Below are 14,595 nucleotides of genomic sequence, written 5' to 3'. Positions count from 1 at the left end.
TGGTTTTCGTCTTACTGTGTCATTATACCTGTCGTCCTGATGTGTTGTCTTACTGTGTCATTATACCTGTCATCTTTGTTGTCATCTTATTGCGTCATTATACCTGTCGTCTTGGTTGTCATCTTACTGCGTCATTATACCTGTCGTCCTGATGTGTCGTCTTACTGCGTCATTATACCTGTCATCCTGGTTGTAGTCTCACTGTGTCATTATACCTGTCCTCCTGGTTGTCGTCATACTGTGTCATTATACCTGTCGTCTTGGTTGTCATCTTACTGCGTCATTATACCTGTCATCTTTGTTGTCATCTTACTGCGTCATTATACCTGTCGTCTTGGTTGTCATCTCACTGTGTCATTATACCTGTCGTCCTGATGTGTCGTCTCACTGCGTCATGATACCTGTCGTCCTGATGTGTTGTCTTACTGTGTCATTATACCTGTCGTCCTGATGTGTTGTCTTACTGCGTCATTATACCTGTCGTCTTGGTTGTCATCTCACTGCGTCATTATACCTGTCGTCGTGGTTGTCATCTCACTGTGTCATTATACCGGTCGTCTTGATTGTCATCTCACTGTGTCATTATACCTATCGTCTTGGTTGTCATCTCACTGTGTCATTATAGCTGTCGACCTGATGTGTTGTCTTACTGCATCATTATACCTGTCGTCCTGGTTATCATTTCACTGTGTCATTATACCTGTCCTCCTGGTTGTCGTCTTACTGTGTCATTATACCTGTCGTCCTGATGTGTTGTCTTACTGTGTCATTATACCTGTCGTCCTGGTTGTCATCTTACTGCGTCATTATACCTGTCGTCCTGATGTGTTGTCTTACTGCGTCATGATACCTGTCGTCTTGGTTGTCATCTCACTATGTCATTATACCTGTCATCCTGGTTGTCGTCTTACTGTGTCATTATACCTGTCGTCTTGGTTGTCATCTTACTGCGTCATTATACCTGTCGTCCTGATGTGTCGTCTTACTGCGTCATGATACCTGTCGTCTTGGTTGTCATCTCACTGTGTCATTATACCTGTCCTCCTGGTTGTCGTCTTACTGTGTCATTATACCTGTCGTCCTGATGTGTTGTCTTACTGTGTCATTATAGCTGTCGTTCTGATGTGTTGTCTTACTGTGTTATTATACCTGTCGTCTTGTTTGTCATCTCACTGTGTCATTATACCTGTCGTCCTGGTTGTCATCTTACTGCGTCATTATACCTGTCGTCTTGATTGTCATCTTACTGTGTCATTATAACTGTCGTCTTGGTTGTCATCTCACTGTGTCATTGTAGCTGTCGACCTGATGTGTTGTCTTACTGTGTCATTATACCTGTCGTCTTGGTTGTCATCTTACTGCAACATTATACCTGTCAACCTGATGTGTTGTCTTACTGCGTCATTACACCTGTCGTCTTGGTTGTCATCTCACTGTGTCATTATACCTGTCGTCCTCGTTGTCATCTTACTGTGTCATTATACCTGTCGACCTGATGTGTTGTCTTACTGCGTCATTATACCTGTCGTCTTGGTTGTCATCTCACTGTGTCATTATACCTGTCGTCGTGATGTGTTGTCTTACTGTGTCATTATACCTGTCGTCCTGGTTGTCATCTTACTGCGTCATTATACCTGTCGTCCTGATGTGTTGTCTTACTGCGTCATGATACCTGTCGTCTTGGTTGTCATCTCACTGTGTCATTATACCTGTCATCCTGTTTGTCGTCTTACTGTGTCATTATACCTGTCGTCCTGATGTGTTGTCTTACTGTGTCATTATACCTGTCGTCTTGGTTGTCATCTTACTGCGTCATTATACCTGTCGTCCTGATGTGTCGTCTTACTGCGTCATGATACCTGTCGTCTTGGTTGTCATCTCACTGTGTCATTATACCGGTCGTCTTGATTGTCATCTTACTGTGTCATTATACCTGTCGTCTTGGTTGTCATCTCACTGTGTCATTATAGCTGTCGAACTGATGTGTTGTCTTACTGCGTCATTAAACATGACGACCTGATGTGTTGTCTTACTGCGTCATTATACCTGTCGTCCTGATGTGTCATCTCAATGTGTCATTATACCTGTCGTCCCCGTTGTCATCTTACTGTGTCATTATACCTGTCGACCTGATGTGTTGTCTTACTGTGTCATTATACCTGTCGTCCCGGGTGTCATCTTACTGCGTCATTATACCTGTCGACCTGATGTGTTGTCTTACTGCGTCATTATACTTGTTGTCTTGGTTGTCATCTTACTGTGTCATTATGCCAGTCATCCTGGTTGTCCTCTTACTGTGTCATTATACCTGTCGTCGTGATGTGTTGTCTTACTGTGTCATTATAACGGTCGTCTTTGTTGTCGTCTTACTGTGTCATTATAACTGTTGTCCTGGATGTCATCTCACTGTGTCATTATACCTGTCGTCCTGGTTATCGTCTTACTGTGTCATTATACCTGTCGTCCTGATGTGTTGTCTTACTGTGTCATTATACTTGTCGTCCTGGTTGTCATCTCACAGCGTCATTATACCTGTCGTCCTGATGTGTTGTCTTACTGCGTCATTATACCTGTTGTCTTGGTTGTCATCTCACTGTATCATTATACCAGTCATCCTGGTTGTCATCTTACTGTGTCATTATACCGGTCGTCTTGATTGTCATCTTACTGTGTCACTATACCTGTCGTCCTGGTTGTCATCTCACTGTGTCATTATACCTGTCATCCTGGGTGTCATCTTACTGCGTCATTATACATGTCGATCTGATGTGTTGTCTTACTGCGTCATTATACCTGTCGTCTTGGTTGTCATCTCACTGTGTCATTATACCGGTCGTCTTGATTGTCATCTTACTGTGTCATTATACCTGTCGTCTTGGTTGTCATCTCACTGTGTCATTATAGCTGTCGACCTGATGTGTTGTCTTACTGCGTCATTAAACATGACGACCTGATGTGTTGTCTTACTGCGTCATTATACCTGTCGTCCTGATGTGTCATCTCAATGTGTCATTATACCTGTCGACCTGATGTGTTGTCTTACTGTGTCATTATACCTGTCGTCCCGGGTGTCATCTTACTGTGTCATTATACCTGTCGACCTGATGTGTTGTCTTACTGCGTCATTATACTTGTTGTCTTGGTTGTCATCTTACTGTGTCATTATGCCAGTCATCCTGGTTGTCCTCTTAATGTGTCATTATACCTGTCGTCGTGATGTGTTGTCTTACTGTGTCATTATACCTGTTGTCCTGGATGTCATCTCACTGTGTCATTATACCTGTCGTCCTGGTTATCGTCTTACTGTGTCATTTTACCTGTCGTCCTGATGTGTTGTCTTACTGCGTCATTATACCTGTCGACCTGATGTGTTGTCTTACTGCGTCATTATACTTGTTGTCTTGGTTGTCATCTTACTGCGTCATTATACCTGTCGACCTGATGTGTTGTCTTACTGCGTCATTATACTTGTTGTCTTGGTTGTCATCTTACTGTGTCATTATGCCAGTCATCCTGGTTGTCCTTTTACTGTGTCATTATACCTGTCATCGTGATGTGTTGTCTTACTGTGTCATTATAACGGTCGTCTTTGTTGTCGTCTTACTGTGTCATTATACCTGTTGTCCTGGATGTCATCTCACTGTGTCATTATACCGGTCGTCTTGATTGTCATCTTACTGTGTCACTATACCTGTCGTCCTGGTTGTCATCTCACTGTGTCATTATACCTGTCATCCTGGGTGTCATCTTACTGCGTCATTATACATGTCGATCTGATGTGTCTTCTTACTGCCTCGTTATACCTGTCGACCTGATGTGTTGTCTTACTGCGTCATTATACATGACGACCTGATGTGTTGTCTTACTGCGTCATTATACCTGTCGTCTTGGTTGTCATCTCACTGTGTCATTATACCTGTCGTCCTCGTTGTCATCTTACTGTGTCATTATACATGTCGTCTTGTTTGTCATCTCACTGTGTCATTATACCTGTCGTCCTGGTTGTCATCTTACTGCGTCATTATACCTGTCGAACTGATGTGTCGTCTTACTGTGTCATTATACCTGCCGTCTTGGTTGTCATCTCACTGTGTCATTATACCTGTCGTCCTGGTTGTCATCTTGCTGTGTCATTATACCTGTCGACCTGATGTGTTGTCTTACTGCGTCCTTATACCTGTCGTCTTGATTGTCATCTTACTGTGTCATTATAACTGTCGTCTTGGTTGTCATCTCACTGTGTCATTGTAGCTGTCGACCTGATGTGTTGTCTTACTGTGTCATTATACCTGTCGTCTTGGTTGTCATCTTACTGCAACATTATACCTGTCAACCTGATGTGTTGTCTTACTGCGTCATTACACCTGTCGTCTTGGTTGTCATCTCACTGTGTCATTATACCTGTCGTCCTCGTTGTCATCTTACTGTGTCATTATACCTGTCGACCTGATGTGTTGTCTTACTGCGTCATTATACCTGTCGTCTTGGTTGTCATCTCACTGTGTCATTATACCTGTCGTCGTGATGTGTTGTCTTACTGTGTCATTATACCTGTCGTCCTGGTTGTCATCTTACTGCGTCATTATACCTGTCGTCCTGATGTGTTGTCTTACTGCGTCATGATACCTGTCGTCTTGGTTGTCATCTCACTGTGTCATTATACCTGTCATCCTGTTTGTCGTCTTACTGTGTCATTATACCTGTCGTCCTGATGTGTTGTCTTACTGTGTCATTATACCTGTCGTCTTGGTTGTCATCTTACTGCGTCATTATACCTGTCGTCCTGATGTGTCGTCTTACTGCGTCATGATACCTGTCGTCTTGGTTGTCATCTCACTGTGTCATTATACCGGTCGTCTTGATTGTCATCTTACTGTGTCATTATACCTGTCGTCTTGGTTGTCATCTCACTGTGTCATTATAGCTGTCGAACTGATGTGTTGTCTTACTGCGTCATTAAACATGACGACCTGATGTGTTGTCTTACTGCGTCATTATACCTGTCGTCCTGATGTGTCATCTCAATGTGTCATTATACCTGTCGTCCCCGTTGTCATCTTACTGTGTCATTATACCTGTCGACCTGATGTGTTGTCTTACTGTGTCATTATACCTGTCGTCCCGGGTGTCATCTTACTGCGTCATTATACCTGTCGACCTGATGTGTTGTCTTACTGCGTCATTATACTTGTTGTCTTGGTTGTCATCTTACTGTGTCATTATGCCAGTCATCCTGGTTGTCCTCTTACTGTGTCATTATACCTGTCGTCGTGATGTGTTGTCTTACTGTGTCATTATAACGGTCGTCTTTGTTGTCGTCTTACTGTGTCATTATACCTGTTGTCCTGGATGTCATCTCACTGTGTCATTATACCTGTCGTCCTGGTTATCGTCTTACTGTGTCATTATACCTGTTGTCCTGATGTGTTGTCTTACTGTGTCATTATACTTGTCGTCCTGGTTGTCATCTCACAGCGTCATTATACCTGTCGTCCTGATGTGTTGTCTTACTGCGTCATTATACCTGTTGTCTTGGTTGTCATCTCACTGTATCATTATACCAGTCATCCTGGTTGTCATCTTACTGTGTCATTATACCGGTCGTCTTGATTGTCATCTTACTGTGTCACTATACCTGTCGTCCTGGTTGTCATCTCACTGTGTCATTATACCTGTCATCCTGGGTGTCATCTTACTGCGTCATTATACATGTCGATCTGATGTGTTGTCTTACTGCGTCATTATACCTGTCGTCTTGGTTGTCATCTCACTGTGTCATTATACCGGTCGTCTTGATTGTCATCTTACTGTGTCATTATACCTGTCGTCTTGGTTGTCATCTCACTGTGTCATTATAGCTGTCGACCTGATGTGTTGTCTTACTGCGTCATTAAACATGACGACCTGATGTGTTGTCTTACTGCGTCATTATACCTGTCGTCCTGATGTGTCATCTCAATGTGTCATTATACCTGTCGACCTGATGTGTTGTCTTACTGTGTCATTATACCTGTCGTCCCGGGTGTCATCTTACTGCGTCATTATACCTGTCGACCTGATGTGTTGTCTTACTGCGTCATTATGCCAGTCATCCTGGTTGTCCTCTTACTGTGTCATTATACCTGTCGTCGTGATGTGTTGTCTTACTGTGTCATTATACCTGTTGTCCTGGATGTCATCTCACTGTGTCATTATACCTGTCGTCCTGGTTATCGTCTTACTGTGTCATTTTACCTGTCGTCCTGATGTGTTGTCTTACTGCGTCATTATACCTGTCGACCTGATGTGTTGTCTTACTGCGTCATTATACTTGTTGTCTTGGTTGTCATCTTACTGCGTCATTATACCTGTCGACCTGATGTGTTGTCTTACTGCGTCATTATACTTGTTGTCTTGGTTGTCATCTTACTGTGTCATTATGCCAGTCATCCTGGTTGTCCTTTTACTGTGTCATTATACCTGTCATCGTGATGTGTTGTCTTACTGTGTCATTATAACGGTCGTCTTTGTTGTCGTCTTACTGTGTCATTATACCTGTTGTCCTGGATGTCATCTCACTGTGTCATTATACCGGTCGTCTTGATTGTCATCTTACTGTGTCACTATACCTGTCGTCTTGTTTGTCATCTCACTGTGTCATTATACCTGTCGTCCTGGTTGTCATCTTACTGCGTCATTATACCTGTCGAACTGATGTGTCGTCTTACTGTGTCATTATACCTGCCGTCTTGGTTGTCATCTCACTGTGTCATTATACCTGTCGTCCTGGTTGTCATCTTGCTGTGTCATTATACCTGTCGACCTGATGTGTTGTCTTACTGCGTCCTTATACCTGTCGTCTTGATTGTCATCTTACTGTGTCATTATACCTGTCGTCTTGGTTGTCATCTCACTGTGTCATTATAGCTGTCGACCTGATGTGTTGTCTTACTGCGTCATTATACCTGTCGTCTTCGTTGTCATCTCACTGCGTCATTATACCTGTCGTCGTGGTTGTCATCTCACTGTGTCATTATACCGGTCGTCTTAATTGTCATCTTACTGTGTCATTATACCTATCTTCTTGGTTGTCATCTCACTGTGTCATTATAGATGTCGTCCTGATGTGTTGTCTTACTGCATCATTATACCTGTCGTCTTGGTTGTCATCTTACTGCGTCATTATATCTGTCGTCGTGATGTGTTGTCTTACTGTGTCATTATAACGGTCGTCTTTGTTGTCGTCTTACTGTGTCAATATACCTGTTTTCCTGGATGTCATCTCACTGTGTCATTATACCTGTCGTCCTGGTTATCGTCTTACTGTGTCATTATACCTGTCGACCTGATTTGTCATCTTACTGCGTCATTATACATGTCGACCTGATGTGTTGTTTTACTGCGTCATTATACCTGTCGACCTGATGTGTTGTCTTACTGCGTCATTATACCTGTCGTCTTGGTTGTCGTCTCACTGTTTCATTATACGTGTCGTCCTGGTTGTCATCTTACTGCGTCATTATACCTGTCGTCCTGGTAGTCATCTCACTGTGTCATTATACCTGTAGTCCTGGTTGTCGTCTTACTGTGTCATTATACCTGTCGTCCTGATATGTTGTCGTAATGTGTCATTATAGCTGTCGTCTTGTTTGTCATCTCACTGTGTCATTATTCCTGTCGAACTGATGTGTTGTCTTACTGCGTCATTATACCTGTCGTCTTGGTTGTCATCTCACTGTGTCATTATACCTGTCGTCCTCGTTGTCATCTTACTGTGTCATTATACCTGTCGTCCTGGTTGTCATCTTACTGCGTCATTATACCTGTCGTCCTGATGTGTTGTCTTACTGCGTCATGATACCTGTCGTCTTGGTTGTCATCTCACTGCGTCATTATACCTGTCGTCTTGGTTGTCATCTCACTGCGTCATTATACCTGTCGTCGTGGTTGTCATCTCACTGTGTCATTATACCGGTCGTCTTGATTGTCATCTTACTGTGTCATTATACCTATCGTCTTGGTTGTCATCTCACTGTGTCATTATAGCTGTCGACCTGATGTGTTGTTTTACTGCATCATTATACCTGTCGTCCTGGTTGTCATCTCACTGTGTCATTATACCTGTCCTCCTGGTTGTCGTCTTACTGTGTCATTATACCTGTCGTCCTGATGTGTTGTCTTACTGTGTCATTATACCTGTCGTCCTGGTTGTCATCTTACTGCGTCATTATACCTGTCGTCCTGATGTGTTGTCTTACTGCATCATGATACCTGTCGTCTTGGTTGTCATCTCACTGTGTCATTATACCTGTCATCCTGGTTGTCGTCTTACTGTGTCATTATACCTGTCGTCTTGGTTGTCATCTTACTGCGTCATTATACCTGTCGTCCTGATGTGTCGTCTTACTGCGTCATGATACCTGTCGTCTTGGTTGTCAGCTCACTGTGTCATTATACCTGTCATCCTGGTTGTCGTCTTACTGTGTCATTATACCTGTCGTCCTGATGTGTTGTCTTACTGTGTCATTATACCCGTCATCTTTGTTGTCATCTTACTGCGTCATTATACCTGTCGTCTTGGTTGTCATCTTACTGCATCATTATACCTGTCGTCCTGATGTGTCGTCTTACTGCGTCATGATACCTGTCGTCTTGGTTGTCATCTCACTGTGTCATTATACCTGTCCTCCTGGTAGTTGTCTTACTGTGTCATTATACCTGTCGTCCTGATGTGTTGTCTTACTGTGTCATTATACCTGTCATCTTTGTTGTCATCTTACTGCGTCATTATACCTGTCGGCTTGGTTGTCATCTCACTGTGTCATTATACCTGTCATCCTGGTTGTAGTCTCACTGTGTCATTATACGTGTCGTCCTGGTTGTCATCTCACTGTGTCATCATACCTGTCGTCCTGGTTGTCATCTCACTGTGTCATCATACCTGTCGTCCTGGTTGTCGTCTCACTGTGTCATTATACCTGTCCTCCTGATTGTTGTCTTACTGTGTCATTATACCTGTCGTCCTGATGTGTCGTCTTACTGTGTCATTATACCTGTCGTCCTGGTTGTCATCTTACTGTGTCATTATACCTGTTGTCCTGGGTGTCATCTTACTGCGTCATTATACATGTCGACCTGATGTGTTGTTTTACTGCGTCATTATACCTGTCGACCTGATGTGTTGTCTTACTGCGTCATTATACCTGTCGTCTTGGTTGTCGTCTCACTGTTTCATTATACGTGTCATCCTGGTTGTCGTCTTACTGTGTCATTATACCTGTCGTCCTGATGTGTTATCTTACTGTGTCATTATACCTGTCATCTTTGTTGTCATCTTACTGCGTCATTATACCTGTCGTCTTGGTTGTCATCTTACTGCGTCATTATACCTGTCGTCCTAATGTGTCGTCTTACTGCGTCATGATACCTGTCGTCTTGGTTGTCATCTCACTGTGTCATTATACCTGTCCTCCTGGTTGTCGTCTTACTGTGTCATTATACCTGTCGTCCTGATGTGTTGTCTTACTGTGTCATTATACCTGTCATCTTTGTTGTCATCTTACTGCGTCATTATACCTGTCGGCTTGGTTGTCATCTCACTGTGTCATTATACCTGTCATCCTGGTTGTCATCTCACTGTGTCATTATACGTGTCGTCCTGGTTGTCATCATATTGTGTCATTATACCTGTCGTCTTGGTTGTCATCTTACTGCGTCATTATACCTGTCGTCCTGGTTGTCGTCTCACTGTGTCATTATACCTGTCGTCCTGATGTGTTGTCTTACTGTGTCATTATAGCTGTCGTTCTGATGTGTTGTCTTACTGTGTCATTATACCTGTCGTCTTGTTTGTCATCTCACTGTGTCATTATCCCTGTCGTCCTGGTTGTCATCTTATTGCGTCATTATACCTGTCGTCTTGATTGTCATCTTACTGTGTCATTATAACTGTCGTCTTGGTTGTCATCTCACTGTGTCATTGTAGCTGTCGACCTGATGTGTTGTCTTACTGCGTCATTATACCTGTCGTCTTGGTTGTCATCTTACTGCAACATTATACCTGTCAACCTGATGTGTTGTCTTACTGCGTCATTACACCTGTCGTCTTGGTTGTCATCTCACTGTGTAATATACCTGTCATCCTGGTTGTCATCTCACTGTGTCATTATACCTGTCGTCCCGGTTGTTGTCTTACTGTGTAATTATACCTGTCGTCGTGATGTGTTGTCTTACTGTGTCATTATACATGACGACCTGATGTGTTGTCTTACTGCGTCATTATACCTGTCGTCTTGGTTGTCATCTCACTGTGTCATTATACCTGTCGTCCTCGTTGTCATCTTACTGTGTCATTATACCTGTCGACCTGATGTGTTGTCTTACTGTGTCATTATACCTGTCGTCCCGGGTGTCATCTTATTGCGTCATTATACCTGTCGACCTGATGTGTTGTTTTACTGCGTCATTATACCTGTCGACGTGATGTGGTGTCTTACTGCGTCATTATACCTATCGACCTGATGTGTTGTCTTACTGCGTCATTATACCTGTCGTCTTGGTTGTCATCTTACTGTGTCATTATGCCAGTCATCCTGGTTGTCCTCTCACTGTGTCATTATACCGGTCGTCTTGATTTTCATCTTACTGTGTCATTATACCTGTCGTCCTGGTTGTCATCATACTGTGTCATTATACCTGTCGTCTTGGTTGTCATCTTACTGCGTCATTATACCTGTCGTCCTGGTTGTCATCTCACTGTGTCATCATACCTGTCGTCCTGGTTGTCGTCTTACTGTGTCATTATACCTGTCGTCTTGGTTGTCATCTCACTGTGTCATTATATCTGTAATCCTGGTTTTCGTCTTACTGTGTCATTATACCTGTCGTCCTGATGTGTTGTCTTACTGTGTCATTATACCTGTCGTCTTGGTTGTCATCTTACTGCGTCATTATACCTGTCGTCCTGATGTGTCGTCTTACTGCGTCATGATACCTGTCGTCTTGGTTGTCATCTCACTGTGTCATTATACCGGTCGTCTAGATTGTCATCTTACTGTGTCATTATACCTGTCGTCTTGGTTGTCATCTCACTGTGTCATTATAGCTGTCGACCTGATGTGTTGTCTTACTGCGTCATTAAACATGACGACCTGATGTGTTGTCTTACTGCGTCATTATACCTGTCGTCCTGATGTGTCATCTCAATGTGTCATTATACCTGTCGTCCTCGTTGTCATCTTACTGTGTCATTATACCTGTCGACCTGATGTGTTGTCTTACTGTGTCATTATACCTGTCGTCCCGGGTGTCATCTTACTGCGTCATTATACCTGTCGACCTGATGTGTTGTCTTACTGCGTCATTATACTTGTTGTCTTGGTTGTCATCTTACTGTGTCATTATGCCAGTCATCCTGGTTGTCCTCTTACTGTGTCATTATACCTGTCGTCCTGATGTGTTGTCTTACTGCGTCATTATACCTGTCGAACTGATGTGTCGGCTTACTGTGTCATTATACCTGTCGTCTTGGTTGTCATCTCACTGCGTCATTATACCTGTCGTCCTGGTTGTCATCTTACTGTGTCATTATACCTGTCGACCTGATGTGTTGTCTTACTGCGTCCTTATACCTGTCGTCTTGATTGTCATCTTACTGTGTCATTATACCTGTCGTCGTGGTTGTCATCTCACTGTGTCATTATAGCTGTCGACCTGATGTGTTGTCTTACTGCGTCATTATACCTGTCGTCTTGGTTGTCATCTTACTGCAACATTATACCTGTCGTCCTGATGTGTTGTCTTACTGCGTCATTATACCTGTCGTCTTGGTTGTCATCTCACTGCGTCATTATACCTGTCGTCGTGGTTGTCATCTCACTGTGTCATTATACCTGTCGTCTTGATTGTCATCTTACTGTGTCATTATACCTATCGTCTTGGTTGTCATCTCACTGTGTCATTATAGTTGTCGACCTGATGTGTTGTCTTACTGCATCATTATACCTGTCGTCTTGGTTGTCATCTTACTGCGTCATTATACCTGTCGTCTTGGTTGTCATCTCACTGTGTCATTATACCTGTCGTCCCGGTTGTTGTCTTACTGTGTCATTATACCTGTCGTCGTGATGTGTTGTCTTACTGTGTCATTATAACGGTCGTCTTTATTGTCGTCTTACTGTGTCATTATACCTGTTGTCCTGGATGTCATCTCTCTGTGTCATTAGACCTGTCGTCCTGGTTATCGTCTTAATGTGTCATTATACCTGTCGTCCTGATGTGTTGTCTTACTGTGTCATTATACTTGTCGTCCTGGTTGTCATCTCACAGCGTCATTATACCTGTCGTCCTGATGTGTTGTCTTACTGCGTCATCATACCTGTTGTCTTGGTTGTCATCTCACTGTTTCATTATACCAGTCATCCTGGTTGTCATCATACTGTGTCATTATACCTGTCGTCTTGGTTGTCATCTTACTGCGTCATTTTAGCTGTCGGCCTGGTTGTCATCTCTCTGTGTCATCATACCTGTCGTCCTGATTGTCGTCTTACTGTGTCATTATACCTGTCGTCTTGGTTGTCATCTTACTGCGTCATTATACCTGTTGTCCTGGTTGTCATCTCACTGTGTCATTACACCTGTCGTCCTGGTTGTCATCTTACTGTGTCATTATACCTGTCGTCCTGTTGTGTTATCTTACTGTGTCATTATACCTGTCGTCCTGGTGGTCATCTTACTGCGTCATTATACCTGTCGTCTTGGTTGTCATCTCACTGTGTCATTATACCGGTCGTCTTGATTGTCATCTTACTGTGTCATTATACCTGTCGTCTTGGTTGTCGTCTTACTGTGTCATTATACCGGTCGTCCTGATGTGTTGTCTTACTGTGTCATTATACCTGTCGTCCTGGTTGTCATCTTACTGCGTCATTATACCTGTCGTCCTGATGTGTTGTCTTACTGCGTCATGATACCTGTCGTCTTGATTGTCATCTCACTGTGTCATTATACCTGTCATCCTGTTTGTCGTCTTACTGTGTCATTATACCTGTCGTCCTGATGTGTTGTCTTACTGTGTCATTATACCTTTCGTCTTGGTTGTCATCTTACTGCGTCATTATACCTGTCATCCTGATGTGTCGTCTTACTGCGTCATGATACCTGTCGTCTTGGTTGTCATCTCACTGTGTCATTATACCGGTCGTCTTGATTGTCATCTTACTGTGTCATTATACCTGTCGTCTTGGTTGTCATCTCACTGTGTCATTATAGCTGTCGACCTGATGTGTTGTCTTACTGCGTCATTAAACATGACGACCTGATGTGTTGTCTTACTGCGTCATTATACCTGTCGTCCTGATGTGTCATCTCAATGTGTCATTATACCTGTCGTCCTCGTTGTCATCTTACTGTGTCATTATACCTGTCGACCTGATGTGTTGTCTTACTGTGTCATTATACCTGTCGTCCCGGGTGTCATCTTACTGCGTCATTATACCTGTCGACCTGATGTGTTGTCTTACTGCGTCATTATACCTGTCGTCCCGGGTGTCATCTTACTGCGTCATTATACCTGTCGACCTGATGTGTTGTCTTACTGCGTCATTATACTTGTTGTCTTGGTTGTCATCTTACTGTGTCATTATGCCAGTCATCCTGGTTGTCCTCTTACTGTGTCATTATACCTGTCGTCGTGATGTGTTGTCTTACTGTGTCATTGTAACGGTCGTCTTTGTTGTCGTCTTACTGTGTCATTATACCTGTTGTCCTGGATGTCATCTCACTGTGTCATTATACCTGTCGTCCTGGTTATCGTCTTACTGTGTCATTATACCTGTCGTCCTGATGTGTTGTCTTACTGTGTCATTATACTTGTCGTCCTGGTTGTCATCTCACAGCGTCATTATACCTGTCGTCCTGATGTGTTGTCTTACTGCGTCATTATACCTGTTGTCTTGGTTGTCATCTCACTGTATCATTATACCAGTCATCCTGGTTGTCATCTTACTGTGTCATTATACCGGTCGTCTTGATTGTCATCTTACTGTGTCACTATACCTGTCGTCCTGGTTGTCATATCACTGTGTCATTATACCTGTCATCCTGGGTGTCATCTCACTGTGTCATTATACCTGTCGTCTTGATTGTCATCTTACTGTGTCCTTATACCTATCGTCTTGGTTGTCATCTCACTGTGTCATTATAGTTGTCGACCTGATGTGTTGTCTTACTGCATCATTATACCTGTCGTCTTGGTTGTCATCTTACTGCGTCATTATACCTGTCGTCTTGGTTGTCATCTCACTGTGTCATTATACCTGTCGTCCCGGTTGTTGTCTTACTGTGTCATTATACCTGTCGTCGTGATGTGTTGTCTTACTGTGTCATTATAACGGTCGTCTTTATTGTCGTCTTACTGTGTCATTATACCTGTTGTCCTGGATGTCATCTCTCTGTGTCATTAGACCTGTCGTCCTGGTTATCGTCTTAATGTGTCATTATACCTGTCGTCCTGATGTGTTGTCTTACTGTGTCATTATACTTGTCGTCCTGGTTGTCATCTCACAGCGTCATTATACCTGTCGTCCTGATGTGTTGTCTTACTGCGTCATCATACCT

This window comes from Semicossyphus pulcher, unplaced genomic scaffold (genome assembly GCF_022749685.1).
Source record: "Semicossyphus pulcher isolate SPU_LCO1_2020_fin unplaced genomic scaffold, fSemPul1.0.p SCAF_3, whole genome shotgun sequence".
Taxonomy (NCBI): domain Eukaryota; kingdom Metazoa; phylum Chordata; class Actinopteri; order Labriformes; family Labridae; genus Semicossyphus; species Semicossyphus pulcher.
The sequence above is the reverse complement of the archived record's forward strand: the minus strand, read 5'-3'. Positions refer to the sequence as shown.